Raw genomic sequence first — 19505 nt, 5'->3', positions numbered from 1 at the left:
CTAACAAATTCATTGTCAAGAAGCCTGACTCCGGTGGTGGTTTGGCTCTTTTGTGGAAAGCGGAAGTGAAACTAGACGTCATTAATTTTACTGAACATCACATATTGGCTACAGTGGTAGAGGAAGATGGTTTTCAATGGTACTTAACTTGTTTTTATGGCTGGCCTGAAAATAGTCAGAAGGCAAACTCTTGGGCTCTCTTATCTCACCTTACCACGTTTGTAAATGGGCCGTGGCTTTGTATAGGAGACTTCAACGCCATCTTACATTCCTTTGAGAAACAGAGTGGTAGGCCCCCCTCATATGTTCTAATGGATGACTTTCGGAATGCATTGGAGAGGTGCAACTTGGCTGATCTGGGTTTTTTAGGCTACCAATTCACTTGGAATAAAAAGCGTCCTGGACATGCAAACATGAGGCAACGACTAGACCGAGCTGTGGCGAATGAGGAGTGGCGTTCAAAGTTCACAGCTAGCACGGTCACACACTTGTTTTCTCATGCCTCTGACCATCTGCCTATTATCCTTCAGACTAAGACTGATAGGCGCACAAGTTTAAGGAGCAAAAAGGGCTTTAAGTTCGAAGAAGCATGGTTGCTATGGGCAGAGTGTGAAGATGTGGTCCGTGAGTCATGGATTTCGAATGGAGAAGCTTTCTCGGCTCTTGGTGATGTAAAAGGGAAAATTGCTAAGTGTGGGGCTGACTTGCAAGCATGGGGGGCAGCTAAAACACATCCGGATACAAAAGGATTAAAGTTTTACAAAAACAAGTGGAATTACTTACCAAGTCTGAACTGACAGAAGAAACAAAAGCTGAGTTTGTCTTGGTCAGCAAGGAGTTAGATGATCTTTTACTTAAACAAGAGATCTTTTGGGCACAGAGGTCTCGTATTTCTTGGTTGAGACATGGGGATAGAAACACCAAGTATTTCCACTCAAAAGCATCACAAAGGCGGCGTAGGAATTTTATTCAAGGGATCCGGAACCAAGATAATATTTGGCTAGAGGAGATAGAGGATATTGTGGATGTGGCCATCAAGTATTTTGAGAATATGTTCAAGTCAGGTACATGTGATAGACTGGATGATTGCATCGCTGCAGTCCCACACAAGGTGACTAATGACATGCAGACAATTCTAATCGGGGATTATAGTGCAGAAGAAATAAAAGCGGCATTGTTCCAGATGGGACCAACAAAGGCTCCAGGACCCGACGGTATGAATGCTCTATTTTATCAAAAATTTTGGCATATTGTGGGTGACAATGTGGTTAATGCAGTTTTAGAATTTTTGAATACGGGATATATGGAACTTGATCTTAATTACACTCATATTGTCCTTATTCCTAAAATAAAATCACCGGAGAAAATGTCTGATTATAGGCCAATAAGCTTATGTAATGTCATCTATAAAATTATCTCTAAGGTCTTTGCAAATAGGCTGAAGCTAATTCTCCCACAGTTGATTGCTCCTTCCCAAAGTGCTTTTGTTCCTGGTCGCCTCATTACAGATAATGTATTGGTTGCCTATGAAACTTTACATGCTATGCATTGTCGAAGAAAGGGTAAAAGAGGATCTCTTGCTTTGAAATTGGACATTAGTAAGGCCTATGATAGAGTTGAGTGGGACTTTCTTCGAGGTATAATGGTGAAGCTGGGTTTTCCTGAAATTTGGATTAATCGGGTGATGTGTTGTGTCTCTACTCCATCATTTTCAGTTTGTATCAATGGGAAAGCCTATGGTAATATTACTCCTTCTAGGGGACTACGACAAGGAGACCCATTATCTCCTTATCTGTTTCTTTTATGTGCAGAAGGCTTCACATCCTTAATGGCAAGAGCGGAAGGGGAGGGGCAGATACATGGAGTGTCCATATGTAGGAGTGCTCCTCGCATCTCGCACTTACTCTTTGCGGATGACTCCTTGGTCTTTTGTCAAGCCAGTAGAGAGGAAGTGAAAGTGGTTAAGGAGATGTTGCAATTATATGCCACGGCGTCCGGACAATGTATAAACCTCGAGAAGTCATCCATTTACTTTAGTACCAATATGGGGGCTGATCATAAGGAGTGGATAACAAATTGCTTGGGGGTTAAGGAGGTGGATAAGTTTGAGACATATTTGGGGCTGCCTACTCTAATTGGTCGCTCAAAATATCAAACCTTTTCTTTTCTAAAAGATAGGGTGTGGAAAAAATTGCAAGGGTGGAAAGGAACAATGTTGTCAAGAGCGGGGAAGGAGGTACTTATCAAAGCGGTGGCTCAATCAATTCCAACATATACAATGAGTGTGTTTCAATTACCGGTGAAGCTATGTGACGAGCTTAACTCAATGTGTGCAAACTTTTGGTGGGGTCAAGTGGGCAATGAAAGAAAAATACATTGGAAGAGTTGGAGTTTTTTGTCTAAACCAAAGAAACAAGGAGGGATGGGATTCCGGGATATCCGGAACTTTAATCTTGCAATGTTAGCAAAGCAAGGATGGCGGTTGCTGCAACATGAGGAGTATCTGGTTCACAAATGCTTCAAGGCCAAATACTTCCCTAGGTGTAGCTTCTTGGATGCAGGGGATGTGCCAAATAGTTCATATGTGTGGAAAAGTATGCTTGCGGCTCAACCCATCTTAAAGCAAGGCTGCTGCTGGGGGTGGGGAACGGGTCTGCAATAAGAGTTTTACAAGACAAATGGCTTCCCAACCATCCTACTAACAGAGTGATTCACCCACCTATGGTGGAGTGGGAATGGAGGGTTGATGAGCTCATTGATTGGAATTGCCGTGTATGGGACCGCCAAAAAGTTGAAAGGAGTTTTCATAGAGAAGATGCAGCGGCTATTTTGCGCATTCCGTTGAGTCATAGCCCTGGTGAAGATGTTCTTTTCTGGCTTTACAACAAAAATGGGGAGTATTCAGTTAAGTCAGGATATCAGACAGCTAGACAACTTATGAGGGAAGAGAAGAATGAAGGTGAGTGCTCTAAGGTAATGAATGGAGGTGCTGTATGGAGGAACCTATGGAAGTTACATGTGCCTAACAAAATAAAGGTTTTCGCATGGCGGGCTTTGCATGATAGTCTCCCTACCTGTGAGAAGCTAGCTCGTCGACATATTGTAACTGATGGCACCTGTGAGCTCTGTCAAAGAGAGAACGAATCTGTGCTCCACGCCTTATGGGAATGCAGTGTTGCGAAGGGTGTGTGGGCTGGGTGTTCAAGAGAGCTGCAGAAGCATGGGAATGGCCAAGCTGATCTCATGCAACTATTTGAGGAATTGATGAGCAAGCTATCTGTGGAAGTCTTTGAACTATTTCTGGTGCAGCTGTGGCTAATTTGGTCCCAGCGCAACGTGATTACACATGGTGGTATAATACAGGATCCATCAAGGCTGGAGCAACGAGCCAGAGATTTCTTGGAGGACTTTAGACAGGCGCAAATTCAGTTATCCCTTCCACCACCAACTACCAGGAACCAACAAAGGTGGTCTCCACCAATTCGAAGCCTCTTCAAACTAAACTTTGATGCAGCGGTGTTTAACGACATCAATGCGTCGGGTGTTGGGGCTGTAATCCGAAATGATTGTGGGGAGGTCATGGTGTCTTTGTCTGCTAAAGGTCCTCAAGTCGTGGACAGTGAAGAAGCAGAGGTTCTGGCGTGTCGAAAAGCACTGGAGCTGGCTATTGACTCGGGGTTCACAGAATTGGTAATTGAAGGTGACAATGCCTCTGTTATGAAGAATATCGCTGGAGCATGGCCAAGGCTGTCTCGAATAGGACACGTGTATGCGGACATTCACTGCTTGGTTTCTGGGCTACATTCTGTGCACTTTACCTGTGTACACCGGGATGCAAATGGTGTGGCTCACTCTCTGGCCAGACATGCTAGAAATGTAATAGAGGACATTATTTGGATGGAGGATTCACCTCCACCTGCTTTAGATGCTTTGTACTGGGATGCTTGTTAATTTGATCAATATATGAATGGTTCAGTTTCAAAAAAAAAAAAAAAAAAGTGCTTGCACGTAAACAGCTATTTCACAAAAAAAAAAAAAAAAAGATTCTTATTTACACTCATTACTAACATCCTTTTTTCTTTTTTCTTTTTTTAATTGTTATTACTAACAATTTGCCATATCAGTCAGATGTGAAAGTTTTTATCATATTTTTATTATTTAGATGGACAAGGCATTGTCAATGGGCTCTATGTTTGGCAAATTCCAGTATCTCATGTCATGATTCAAAGTGGCGTTGGTTCCCAAACGAATAAGTATGATCATGAAAAAAAATGTTTCGAGGTGTGAAATTCAGCATTTTTTTTGAGAAATTATTGCCATTTGTTTTGGTTGAAATTTGTGTGCTATTGCTTAGTATTTAGTAGGGATACTCTCTTGAGAATTTTGAGTTGCTTTCTTTTTTGAATGGTAAGTGGGCAAACACTTGAATTTAAATTACATAATAGGATCCTATTTTTTGAGTTAATTCATAGAGTTAACTCTCCCTAACTTTTTTGTTTTTTTGGGTCTCAATTCTTCTCCGAATCCTCAAAAAATTAAATTCACGTACTAAGCAAAATTAAAAAAAAAAAAAATAATAATAAATGAAAGAAGTACTCAAAATTCAATATTTTGTTGATTTTTTCAGTAAACAAACAAACCAAATGTTTTTTTTTTCTTATCTTAATTATTATCAATTAAGGATGGTTTTTGTTAGTACAATAAAAAAGGAGAAAAAATATTTAATTATAGACCAATGTTGATTATTTAATTCACATCAGAAAAAAAAAAAATTATGAAAAAATATTGCATGCTATAGTCATAATTATTTAATTTAACAAATTAATCATAGACCAATGTTGCAAGTCCATTTTCAAATAAGGATAAAGTTGTTTATTTAAAAATATTTAATCATTTTCTCTCATTTCTATCCTAATTTTTAAAACATCCAAACAAAGGGGAAGAGCTTATTACTCCCTTCTCCTTTATTAATTTTAAAAACATCCAAACAAGGTGGAGGATAATCATTCTCATCTACTCTCCTTTCCTCTACTCTCCTCCCTCTCTAAACTTCCAAACAGACCATAAATTATTTGCGAGGGCCAGGATCGACCTTCACAAATAATCATTAAAATGTCAAAATTTTTGGAGGGAAATGTTCCCACCAAATTATTTCCAACTGACGATAAAAATCCCTTGCAAAAAGTTTATTTTTTGTGTGAGTTAAAAATATGCCCTCACTAATACTAAATTATTTGTGAGAGCCATGATTAGCCTTCGCAAATAATTATTAAAATATTAATTTTTTTTGGAGATAAAAGTTATTCTAAAATTTAAAGAAAAATAAAAAGAAATGCATAAACATATAGCACTTTGTATTCTTTAGATGAAACTTTTGTTTATAGCCTAAAAAAATGCCTTTTAAATACATCCTATATATGAAAGGTTTGTCCTTATTTTCTAATAAATTTTACCCATAAAAAAATGACAGTACTTTCAACTTCAAAATGGTAGCCTCAAATTCAAAAATAGCAACCTTTTGTACTCTCTCTCTCTCTCTCTCAAAAGTGAATAAAATTTTCTTCCCATCAAGGAAAGTGAGCTTGTCCAATTGGAATGTAAGCCAATCACAATAAAAACATTATCAAATAAGTCAAGTCTCTCTTTTTCTTTTTTTCTTTTTTTTTGGAGCTAAAAAGGATAGAAATATTGAGTAATGGTTTTTAAAATAATAATATTTTGCTCAACTTGAATTATGAATTCTGATTCCACAAAAAAAAAAAAAACTTGTATTATGAATTCCACAATGAGGGATCAGGAAATAATACTCACCCTTGGTAACAAAGGAAATAGAATAAGTATTATGATTTTCTGTCTCAAAATTTGAATTACTTATTAATTAATTAACTTTTTGAGTAGAAAAGGAAATAAAAAAAAGGCAAAAATGCAAATCGCATACTCTAAATTTGACTATAATTTATTTCAATCTTTTCACTTTACTTTTATTCAATAGAGTTTTCTAAGTTTAAAGTTCATTCAATTAAGTTATCTCTATCAAATTTCGTTAGATTTTGCAGCCAAGTGTCCCAATTTTTATATTTTTTTATTCAAGAATTTTTAATTAAAAAATCCATTTAGTTATTGAAAAATATTTTCTAGATTTTTTTAAAATAAAAATTGACGAAAGTTGACGCAGAAACTTTAATTGAATAAATTTGAAACTTATAGAGATTCAATAAAACAAAAACAAAGTTACATGACTCAAATTAATTGTTTTTTTATTTTTTATTTTTTATTTTTATAAGCTGACTCAAATGAGATGCGGTTAAACTTAGAGATTACACTTTATGGTATGTACACACCCATTTGCAACTCTTTATATGTGTGGTGTTTGGAATTTGATCCAACCGCCTCATCAGTCATCAGCCACCTGCATTCAACAAGGAGAGGCCTTAAAAAAGCGTTAATGGATTTCATTTGAGAGGACCAGGTTTACGAATTTACAAGGGAAAGTTTGTTGTATTTGAGATAGTCCTTAAGTCCTTAAGGACCATAAACAAGGTCAAATCTTAGCTTTGAGAAAATGAATTTCTATTTCTATAACTGTAAGACACGTGGCCGGAGGCTCATGCAATTGCAACGAATTACCAAAATCTTGCTTGGGTACACGACACGCAGCGTTTGGAATAGCTGAGATATGGTGCCGTTCTTCTGCTAAGTAAATAGCACAGGATTAAGTGTGTGTTTGGCTACAGATTAAAAAGTCAACTTATTTTACTATTTAGCTCATATGTGGTCAGGAGCGACTTAATGCATTTGGGGGCCTAAGGCGAAAATTGATTATCTTGTATTAAATGCAAAATTATCACTAATTAATATGAACTACGTAAAATTTTTTCTTTTTTTTTAAAAATTTATAGATATAAAAAGTTTAACAAAATTTTTCATACTTGTTGATGTGGCAGATTGATAGTGGTAAGTAAAAAAATGGTGTTAATGGTAGATTTAGATGAGAACCAGTAAAAGTTTGCTAACTCAACTTTTATTATTATTATTTTTTTTAAAGTACAACATTCACAATATTTTTTACAACAAATCCTAGGTTTTAAGTTGTTTGTTGTTTTCTATTTGAAAATATCACTATAATTATTTTTTTGCCATCAATAACAACTTACTACTTAACATTAGTTGCAAAAGTGTTGTGAAAAATATCGTGAACGTTGCATTTTTCTCTCTTTTTTATTTGTTTTTATCTGATAAAAAAAATTATTTTATTTATTGATTATAAATAACCCTATTGGTTAAAATTTGGGGGCCTTTTTTTTACTTGAGGCCTTAGGCAACCGCATTTCTTACTCTAGCATTCAGCCGACTCTGTATGTGGTTGGAATTTGTTTCTAGTAAACCTTATAAATGGTTCATCTTCTATATATCTTAAATAACCTAAAAATAAAGTAGATATAAGTAAATCTATCACTTACATTAGAAAAAATAAATACAAAACTTTAATAACATAAGAAAAATGTAATTTTGTCAATAACTATCAACATTACGTTAAAAATGTGACATAATTGTCAATGAAATAATCCATCTTTCTACCCAAACATTTTCTTCCAAAGTATCACCAAAGTAGACCGATAATATATTGAAGTAGACTGAAATTGATTAAAATGCTATGCTAATATAGCTTAATAGGAGTATACTACAAAGTATTTTAATTATTTTTTAATTTTTCTAATAACAAAAATATAAGTATACCAATGATTAGCAATATCATTACTCACTTGAATTTTTTTTTTTCCCCCTCAAATCCTTCACTTATACATTGAATATCCCACCCACCACACATTTTGAAAACCTACTACATCCACACGGCACCACACGTTTTGCTAAATTTTCATCTCTATCTTCAATATACTCTCTCCCTCTCTCTCTCGTCAACCTTCCCTTATCCTCTTTGCTATTGCATAATCAGATATTCTATTCTCACCCGCTGAAAAAAAATGAGTCTTTGCTTCCTGAATTAACACAAAAACGCACCCGAAAACATTTCAACAGACCAGAAACAAGTCCCCAGCCCAGAGTTGACAGCTAGAAAAGCGGAGCTCCATGCCAGACAACACGTGGGAAAGGTTACGAAATTTGAAGCTAGATTGTAGATCTCAAAGTGCTAACAGTTTGTTGGTGTTTGTGAACTTCAAATTACAAGACCTAAACTATAAGCCCAATCGCAGACAACGATTCATCCAAGAGAAGAACCAAACGGTTTAAAGAAGTAAAAAGAGGCGCGATATGTCGGAATATTCAGTATTTTATCTCATTTAACAGGCTGGTTCCCTTGCTGACCGAAGAAGCAAAACTGTTAGGAGGCATCCATGGAGAAGTAGCTGACATCAAAGATGAACTGGAGAGCATTCAGTCCTTTCTCAGGGACGCAGATGCAAGGGCAACAGCTGAAGAAGACATGAGCGAGGGTGTCAAAACATGGGTGAAACACGTAAGAGAAGTAGCTTTTCACATAGACATCGCAATCGACCAGTACTTGCTTCACGTGGCAGTTCATGATCCTCATCGGCGTGGTCTCAACGGTTTCCTGCAAAAAAACCACTCACTTACTCAAATCATTGAAAGTCCGTCATAAGATAGCTAGTGAGGTTCATGAGATCAAAGCATCGCTGCATAAAATTAAGGAAAGAAGCGAAAAATATCGTTTCCAATCCACTGGTCAAGGATCAAGCAGTGGTGCTCGGAATGTTAGCTGGAATGACCCTTGAAAGGACTCCCTTTATCTTGAGGATACTGATGTTGGAATTGAATCTTCTAGAAATGAATTGATAGGCTGGTTGGTAGAAGGACAACCTCATCGTATTGTAATTTCGGTAATAGGAATGGGGGGACTAGGCAAGACCACACTTGCCAAAAAAATCTATGATCATCAAATGGTTAGAGGACACACTTTGAATGCTATGCGTGGATTTCAGGGTCTCAATCTTACAACATACAAGATCTATTAAGGAGCATCATAAACAATTTTGTGAGTCCAGAATGGAGCTTCCTATGCTGGGAATTGACACAATGGACGAACAATCATTGGTAAATAAATTAATAGATTACTTACGGCTAAAAACGTATGTGGTCATATTTGATGATGTATGGAAAATTGACTTTTGGGAGGGTAGAAAACATGCTTTGCTTGATAATAATAAGGGTGGTAGAATTATGATCACAACACGTAACAGGGAGGTGGCTAGTTTTTGTAAAAAATCTTCACATGTTCATGTTTTCGAATTGCAATCACTAACTCCTGATGAGGCATGGGAGCTATTTTGCAAAAGGGCGTTCCAATTTGAATTTGGAGGACATTGTCCCCAATATTGGAGAAATTGTCTCAGGACATTGTTGAGAAATGCAAAGGCTTACCACTTGCAATTGTTGCTATAGGTGGTCTGTTGTCAACCAAAGACAAAACTATCTTTGAATGGCAAAACTTGAATGATAGTGTTGGGTTTGAGTTAGGAAGAAATCCCCATCTTACAGATGTTGATAAAATCTTGTCCCTAAGTTATGAAGACTTGCCATGCATCAAATCTTGCTTACTATACCTTGGTATGTATCTAGAAGAATACTCCATTAGTTGCATCAAATTGATTAGACAATGGATAGCTAAAGGATTTGTGAAGGAATTGGAGGGTAAAACATTTGAGGAAGTTGAACAAGAATACTTGACTGAATTAATCCACAGAAGTTTGGTTTAAGTATCATATGTTGACATATCTGGGAAAGTTAGAAAATGTCATCTCCATGATTTCTTACGTGAGATCATGCTCCGAAAGATGAAGGATTTGAGTTTTTGTCATTTTCTCTCAAAACAAGAGTCTCGCTTTGAAGGATTAATTCGACGCATGTCAATTGATGGAGTTTCATATGTTGTATTGAAGGCATTTGGGAACACTCATATTCGTTCTCTTTTATTTTTCAATCTTGATGAATTTCCAAAGTCCTTTATGAGTACTTTTGTAGATAATTTCAAGCTTTTGAAAGTCATGGATTTTGAAGATGCTTTGTTGGATTGTATTCCTGAAGATGTTGGAAGTTTATTTCATTTAAGGTATTAAGTTTAAGAAATACCATAGTTAAAATTCTTCTGAAATCCATAGGAAAGTTGCAAAATCTAGAAACTCTGTGATAAATTTAGAGGCATGAGCTACTTTGCTAGATTTGGGTGTGTGCTTTTCATATTAATGTACAATACTTGTACCAAAAGTCAAAACAAAACAAGTTACAGACTACAGAGAGATCTGAAAATTTTCAAAACATTGCTCTTAGGAATTTACAAGATTGCACTTTTAATCCTATTATTTATTTTTACTTTTTTTGGTTGAGAAGACAATTTTACCCCTACTTAAAGTGTGTTAGTTGAAGTTTTATTTAAGGAAAATGTTAGAAATACAAACTTTTTTACAAAATTTTTTACAAATTACTGATATGGCGAGTGGTTATTAGTAAATAAAAAAGTAATGCTAGTGATGGATCTAAATAAGAAATAGTAAGAAATTGACCACAACAGTTTGTAAATATGCTATAAAATAGTTTGTACATATAGAAAGAGTATTAAAATAAAAAATAAAAAAAGGTTTTGTTGAAGCATTTAATTTGAGGTTTCAAATTTGAGATTTTTAGTGGTAACCCCTTTTTTTTTTTTTCTTTTTGTGTGTGTGTGTGTGTATTTCTTTATTACTAATCAAAGTTTGTCCATTCGTGATTTGTGGTAGGTAAATAATCAAGTTCTACTCAATAATGTTAATACAAATTTGTAAGTACACTTTTTCCCATAATACGACGCTTTAATAGTTTGAATCTTCAATGTCCCTATTAGATCATTTTTATGAGAAGCTTCGCTTAGCTCGGAATTGTTGGGCTTTGTTTGTAGACTTGGATGGATGGAGAACGAATATAATTGTTGCTGCTGGCACCGGTTGGGCTTGCTTATTTTTTTAATGGTCTGCTTGTTGGGCTTTGTGGTTTTAATTTCACATGTTTACGGTTGTCTCCTCTAGTTTGTCGCTCAATGTGCTCATTGTGTCAGCCCAGATAAGTGGTTTCCAGAACAATCATGGATTGGTTGGTGTTACTATTTTCCTATGCACAACTGGAATAACCCCGTAATTGTTTATTTTGTAAAATGATTTGAACCTCTTTGAATAGTTCTCTGTCTGTGGTTTCGATATCTCTCTTTTATGAGTTATTGCTTTTATTAGGAATTCTGTAATTGGCCATAGATGCATTTGATCAGGTACTTTAGGTTAGACCATTTCCAGAATGATCTCTATACTCAACTTTTGGTGCCAATATAGTATAGAATGTTCTTCGATTTTGGTACCAACTTTTGTTTTTGTTTTTTTAAATTTCCTTTGAATAAACTGAATTGATCGACCAAGTTATCGTTGTTATTTGATATACAGCCTACATCTCTCTATGAATGTCTACATGTCATCCACCCCTTCACCTAGTCAAATTATATATATTTATTAGACTAGGTTGAGTGATAATCCACTCAAAGCCTTTCAACAGCAGGAGACAAAACAAGTTTCTTGGCTTCTTGACCACATGTACATGTGGAGATCCTCTCTCACTCTCTTTCCTACCACATCGTATCATTATCATATCATATTGTATTATATATACTATATAATAAAAGTTAAGCTTAGAAGTTGTGACTACACCAAATTGCAGTAGTATTATAGTTTTAGATAGATTTGCTAGAGATGTAAACGATACACATGTATGGCTAGAGGATCCCTCCCCAATAATTTGAACATAGGTTCTTGAATTAATTAATTTTTATTTAATTTTATTATTCTTTGTAAGGCATTGATTTTAGTGCGTGTGTGTGTCTGTGTGATTGAATTGCATGTGCTTTTCAAAAAAGACTATGGTAGCTATTTGTTTTTTTAAGGGTTTGGTATTGGTATTTTACTATGATTATCAACATGCATTTTAAGGCTTTTAATCAGTAACATACATTCTTCCTTGAAATAAATAAAAGTTTAAGAATAAAAAAAACTTAAAATAACGTTTATGACAAAAATGCCTTTTAGTGATGAAAAATTTTTGGTGGACCCAAAAAGCTCTCTCAAAAAATCCTATTTTTGATGACAAAATAATGCCCTCACAAATACTTGGTAAAATGTGAAACATTTGTGACTAACAAGAAAAGCTGCTGCAATTATGTGTTGTAGTCATCACAAATACTAATATTTTGGAGGGAAATTTTCCCTCCATATTATTTGCAAGGGACAATTAAAAATCTCTCACAAAAAGTGTATTATTTGTGATGGTTAAAAAAATGTTGTCACTAATTCTAAATTATTTGTGAGGGCCAGGATTGACTTTCACAAATAATCATTAAAATATCAAAATTTTTGGGGGGAAATGTTCCCACCAAATTATTTCTGAGGGACAATAAAAATCCCTTGCAAAAAGGTTTTTTTTTTTTTTTTGTATGAGTTAAAAATATGTCTGCACTAGTACTAAATTATTTGCAAGGGCCATGATTGGCATTCGCAAATAATCATTAAAATATTAATTTTTTTTGGAGATAAAAGTTATTCTAAGATTCAAAGAAAAATAAAAAGAAACGCATAAACATATAACACTTTGTATTCTTTAGATGAACCTTTTGTTTACAGCCTAAAAAAAAAGCCTTTAATATACATCCTATATATGAAAGGTCTAACTTTATTTTCTAATAAATTTTACACATAAAAAAAAATGCTAACACTTTTACTTCAAAATGGTAGCCTAAAATTCAAAAATAGCAACCTTTTGTACTCTCCCTCTCTCTCAAAAGTGAGTAAATTTTCTTCCCATCAAGGAAATTGAGCTTGTCCAATTGGAATGTAAGCCAATCACAATATAAACATTATCAAATAAGTCAAGTCCTTTTTTTCTTTTTTTTAGCTAAAAAGGATAGAAATGCTTTATTAGAAAACAAAGAAGAATTACATAAAATAGTCCTTTTAACACGGAAGCATGAAGAAATTTTAGGCAATTACAAACAAATAGCCTGTGTTTCCTTCCCATTTTGTGGAAAATGCTTATTAGATAGATGTCCAACATCAGATTTGTCCTACAAATATATCATACCCAAATGCATACTATCATGTAAAAATGTATGCTTTAGACATTTTAAGTCTCAGAATAATTTTAGGCAATTACAAATATATTAGTGACCTTAACATAGGAAATTCACTTACATTAAATAGTCTTTTTAACATGGAAGCATGAAGAAATTTTAGGCAATTACAAACAAACAACCTATGTTTCCTTCCCATTTTGTGGAAAATGCTTATTGGATAGATGTCCAATATCAGATTTGTCCTACAAATATATCATACCCAAATGCATACTATCATGTAAAAAATGCATTCTTCAGACATTTTAAGTCTTCATGCAAGATAAGAATCTGTCAAATTCTTAATTTAAAGCTCTAATGAATACTAAGAGAAAGACAGTACGTTATATTATTAAGGAAGGCTGTTGAAATCAGCCTGGAGAACAAGATCAACGTCAGGTGGAACATCTTCCATCTAGACTACCATATGAGAGGAGTGAATAGCTCTCTGTGCAAGTGAGTGTGCAAACAGTATTACAAAGCCTACGTACATGAGAAAAAAAATAATCAGTGAAAGACTGGGAGGCTATGTGCTGCAAATCAGCGGCTAAGTGACCAAACTGTGCCAATGATCTACATCCATGTTGTAAGGTGTTGACGAGTATCTTGGAGTCCCCTTCCAATACAATCCGATCCAAACCAAGTTCTGCAGCAAATTTCACTGCCCTTCTAGCTGCAAGTGCTTCCACCTCTATGACAGTGAATGGGAGAGGTACTTTTTGAGAGAGGGATGCCATCACCAAGCCTTGCCCATTCCTTATTACTACCCCGAAAACTGCACAGTTTTCTTTAACAAAGAGGGCTCCATCAAAATTTATTTTATGCCATGATGCATCTAGAGGGCACCAAGCAACTGCTATAGGGATCCGCTGAGGTGCTAGGATTTCTTGCAATGCCGAGAACTCCTAAACCCACTCTTTTGCTTGTTGGAGAAGCTGTCTCAGCGTGACAGCTTGTTTACCTAGGCAGAGATTGTTTCTTCGATTCCATATTGCCCAGATAACCATTGAGAAGAGAGTAGGGTCCCAATTTTCTGCAAATTTGCAGCCTAGTAAATCCATAAAATTATCACTTTGTTTCAGTCTGCTGTGATTCCATAAAGGGACTACCTGCCATAATTGTGAATTTCTGCAAACAAAAACTGATATCCAGACTTCATTGCAAAATTCCCATCTGTAGTAAAAGGCCAGGTTAGGATGTCACTCTGTTGTGAATGGCAGAAGGGTGTTAGGATGTCACTCTGCTGTGAATGGCAGAGGGTTATTTTTTTTAACAGTTCAAAGCCCAAAGAGATGTTGGTCTAACCAGCACTTTCAAAGATGTTACTTGAATAGAAAAAAACACCATTGATACAACTGAGTTTCTGTAGCACAAGTAATCCAATTCCTATCTGCAGCATCTGGTAGTAATCCATCAAAAGGGGATTCTAGTTTAAAAGAACAGAAAACAACCTTACAAAAAATTAAATAATTCTTTAAAAAAGAAAACCAGTCTACGGTTAAAGGAAACCAGTATCTCTTTCCCTTGAGATCTGAAAACTGGATTGTGGTTCTTTTGCTTGTTGATGCTACAAATCTCTGTAAAAATTACATTAATAATAAATGATGGTAATGTTAGAAAGAGAGTTGAAGTTGCACTTGTGGAATAATATTATTAATGTCATCCAGATTAATCATATTAAAACCCCTCAAATATGGCTATCATACAAGATAGAGAAATGCAAAGAAAATCAATGCCTATGCTTCAGCCATCTTGTAAGAAGCAACACCAAACCTTTTACATTTAAAAAAAAAAAGTACAAGTGTGAAGATTGGAACATAGTACAAGTTTGAAGTTGGCCTTAATGAGGAAAAAACTATGATCCCAAATTAAGATGGATTTTTAAAGGGGTACTTGACTGTAAATTCATCATTTTATAATGAACCTTATATCCCTTGTACTAGGATGGCTTGCATGCCATGTATAAAGTAAAACTTAAATAAAAACACAAATAATTGAACTGAGATTGTCACATTCCTCAAAGAAGGCAAACACCTTTCCTAAGCAAATACCAACTCTCTTATATCCAAAACATAGACACGTCCTTTTCATTTCCTGGTCATGCTACAATACCCTAGTATCATGCTATTACTGTATATCCATAAATTACTGTAAGACACTGGAGCTAGGTCTTGACAAATAATACATTCTCTCAATGATAAACAGTAATTTTGATATCTCAAATTAATGATGGTGTCAACAACAGCAACAAGCACATATAAAGGGAGCAATAGAAGAAATTCATTTGGTAAAATACTCATAAAAGGGTAAGAGTTACAAATTCAGATTGTGGGGTGGGGTAAGGAAACAAGAAAACAGATCAGTATAGCACTTTCTAGGCTATTATTGCTTGGCTCACTGCTATCCCTCCCAAATTGCAAACACAGAATATAACCACACAGGTTAATAACTATATTGCAAACCAAAACTACTCCCCAACTGCAACAAAAGGTAACGCCCTGATGAGAAAGAAAAGCAAGGGCAAAATCAGTACTAATTACAACTCTCTCTATCAATATTGATGAGCAACTAGGGACTAAAAAAATTAACATTTCTAGTACTGAGAAAACTTCCAACATAAAGTGATTAAATTCATGAGCTCACCCACCGCCCCATAGTTATGTAGAGTGGAAGTGCCATCTTATCCAAATGCTATTAAAATTGTATTTTTAGGATAAAAGATATAGCCGTTTAAGGAAACGAACAAATTTTATAATAATTGATAATGTAAATAACGTTATTTTTATTGTGTATCATACATCACACCATGTCAATAGCAGTAATAAAAAATTATATCCCTAGGCTGATTGGCATCAAAATGAGTAATGTGTTTCTTGTTTTCAAATTTTGGGTTTTATTTTTGATTGACAGAGTCAGTGGACGAGCAACTTCCAACTCTTGTATCTGCCACCAAAGACTGCACATATAAGATTAGAGAAATGAATAAAATCATTAAAGGAAAATAGTTCCTTTTTTGTTTAGGATGTGGTACTCTACCATTGTAGCATGGCCAGTCTTGGAGCCAGGATCAGAACTCCCAAATCGGATCACATACTGACCAGCATTAGTAAAGATATGCATTTCATCAAATTATATTTCAAAATTTGGGGCAACTTAGAATCGTAATCTTCCTCATCTACCAAATTGTAATCAGGATCACTTACAATACATGGCTCTACGAAGGAAGGGGCAGGTTGGTTAGGAACGTTTTCAATATGATTGCAGATTAAAACTGTTTAAAAAATATTGACAACATAGGTATGGTGATGAACAATCAACGCATGCGTTGCTCTGTGCATGGGTTCTCAATCAATGTGTAGATAATTTGATCCAAAAGTTTAAATAAAAATTCTAAATCCAATGCAAAAGGCTCCAATAATATGTTAAATAAATTCATATTTATCAGGATAGTTGTTTATTTAAAAAAATAATTTCGAGAGACCTGTGGGGTTCCAATTTAAAGTCTATATTTCTGCTTCTGCTATTGCTCTGCTGCCACTGCACTGCCCAGCCTCTCACACTCCCAGGTCTCACTTAGAAAGTTAGGCATTCTTTTTTTCAATTGTCTTGATCTTTAGTCGCTTTTCTCTTCTTCTTCTTTTGGGTGTCTTGCCGCGCAGTTGCGTGTTGTCAGTTGGCGTGGGTTGGGAGTGTTAGAGGGAAAAGTGAAAAATTTTAGAAGGAAAGGGGAATTGTGTTCCGAGGGAGTTGGGAGTAGGGAGTGTTAGGGAAATGTGAAAAAATTATGAGGGAAAGAGGAATGGTGTTTCAAGGGTTGTAAGACTTTTGTTTTGTTTTGTTTGTTTATTGTAAGACTTTTGTTTTGTTTTTTTTTTTTTTTTTTAGAATATATGTAGCGGCTTGTGGTTTGAAGTTTATAAGGTTTAAGTTTAAACAATTATAAATTTTTATAATAAACAATAACAAATAGGAGTATGTATATGAAATACATAGGTTAATTAATGAAATAAATTAGATACAATTCATAAATTGAATAGCTCCCCAAAATTAGATAATAAAAAAGATTATATCACAGGTTAAAAGAACAATATGAAATCTCCACAAGTGAGCTATATCAAATACTATAAAATAACAATATAGTTCAGCTATTAAATATTAAAACAAATGATGGGTTTGCTTATATATAAAAATGGTTTAATTTGAGCTCGATTTGGCTGTTCAATTGAACTTAAATTTCATTAACACCAATATCTTACCATGCTACGCAAATCCAATGGTTAGAATTGGAATCTAAATTGCCGCATGATGGTTGCATGTTATGTACCCGTACTTTGATTTATCCACTCTCACAATCAAACCATCCAATCGCACCTTAATTTCACCAATACCCATACTTTGCCATGCTCTTCCCATCCAATGATTGGACTTTGAATTTGGTGCCATTTTCAAAACTGTCAAATTCTAGACTCATGCCCTTGTAGGGCTAGCCTAAGGCCTACGCCTAATGCCCCCACCACAAAAGGCTCAAAATTTTATAAAATTATATATGTGTGTATGTGTATATGTATGTATATATATGTGTGTATGTGTGTGTGTCTATATATAATGGTTGTTTACCTTCTTTATTATCACTAATGATACTAAGGATAACACAAATTTACTATAGGATTACAAATTGACATGTTACCTATCACAAAAAAGAAATTTAATTCATAATTAGGTTGTTGAAGTTTATCAATCATAATCGTTTTCATATTATATTGTGAATATTTTGTAGTAGCATTAATGCATTTTTCGTTTTCATTTCTATCAAGACTTCCAAAGTACGAGACCAATAGCAACCTAACCCAATTGAAACCCTAAAAAAAATGTTATAAATGTGTTAAATCACCAATTATAGATTAATCTCTCTCTCTCTCTCTCTCTCTCTCTCTCTCTCTCTCTCTCTCTCTCTCTCTCTATTAAAAACAAGTAATAAAATTAAAAATTAGATTACAATTTAACTTAACTATACATTGTCATATATCCGAAATAAAGTATCTTTTTTAATTGGCATATATTTTTATTTTTTTAAATAAAAATTTATGGTTCAACTATGATATTAAATTCTCTATATTAAATTAACATTAGTTAAGTTGGTATTATTCTTCAAATTAAGTATTTAATATTGTAACAAATTAACCTTGATTTGATTAGTATCAAATGATTTTATTTAATTAATATTTACATATAAAGTGCTTCACATGAATTTTTAGTCTTATGCTCCAAATTATGTTGGGACACCTCTGTGCCCCTATACCTATCCCCTAAAAACTTTGACTACCTTGACCACAAAATCTAATATACATCCTTTAAAATTTTGTTTAAAATCCATTTTTTTAACCTTGATTTTTGAAAAATCTCTTTTAAGGACAAGATACTAGTAGGCATCCCATCGATCACACATAAGAGTGATCGAGGTAGCCCAAAGTACTTCCTTTAAAATTTTGTTTTAAACCTAGTTTTCCACCAAATACAATGTACTTGAAGGTGTTCTCGTGGATCACATATGGGAGTGATAGGGGAGTTAACCCAAAGTACTTCCTTCAAAATTTTGTCTTAAATTCAATTCAAAGGTTTTCATTTTTTAAAAACCCCATTGCAATGATTAGGACTCCCCCACCTTAAAACGTGATTGGGATATGGAAAACATTGAGATTTTTATTTTATCTCAACAATAACCCTCGCAAGTCATGGGTTTTTTAAAAAGAATTTAAAGTAAAGACATTTTTCCCCCTCTAAAATCAAAACCACTTATATCTAAGCACATGTATTATTCTAAATGTGTGTATGATATCATGGGACATATGTCCTACACATTGGGCAAGTGTCTTGTTTAATCTATGTTGCACACATTTTGAAGGGACAATCAAAATTAGGTCTTGAATATGGTTAGGCCCCTAGTGATGAAAAAAATGAGGGTGAGTGAATTGAGATGCTTTGATCATGTTCATACGTGGGTAGCTTATGCATTAGTAAAAAAGAGCGAGTTGATTCAAGTTGAGCAATCAAAAAATGGTTGAGGAAGACAAAAAATAACATTAAAAGAAATAGTAAAATATGACATGTCAATTAAAGTTTTTTAATTTTTTTTTTTTTGAGAAAAATAAACAAACTAAAGTTAATTTCACCAATCATGATATGCCATATATTTGATTTTTTTTTTTTTCAATTAAAAACTATAGTTATTTTTTAAAGAAAGTTAAATAAATACATAGCAAGTTTTGATTATAGGAACATAAAAAATAGTAGGATAAGGACTTATATTGGAAGTCCAAAACTTGTTACATAGTGTGTGCAACTACTAATAATG

At 34.3% G+C, this 19505-nt stretch overlaps 1 pseudogene; it reads left to right on the top strand.

Moving 5' to 3' along the window:
* Window positions 1-7829: 7829 nt before the first annotated feature.
* On the top strand, window positions 7830-10066 carry LOC115955432 (annotated as a pseudogene).
* The last annotated feature ends 9439 nt before the right edge of the window (window positions 10067-19505 follow it).

The sequence above is a fragment of the Quercus lobata genome, chromosome 8, assembly GCF_001633185.2.
Source record: "Quercus lobata isolate SW786 chromosome 8, ValleyOak3.0 Primary Assembly, whole genome shotgun sequence".
Taxonomy (NCBI): Eukaryota; Viridiplantae; Streptophyta; class Magnoliopsida; order Fagales; family Fagaceae; genus Quercus; species Quercus lobata.
This window is presented reverse-complemented; position numbering and strand designations above follow the sequence as displayed.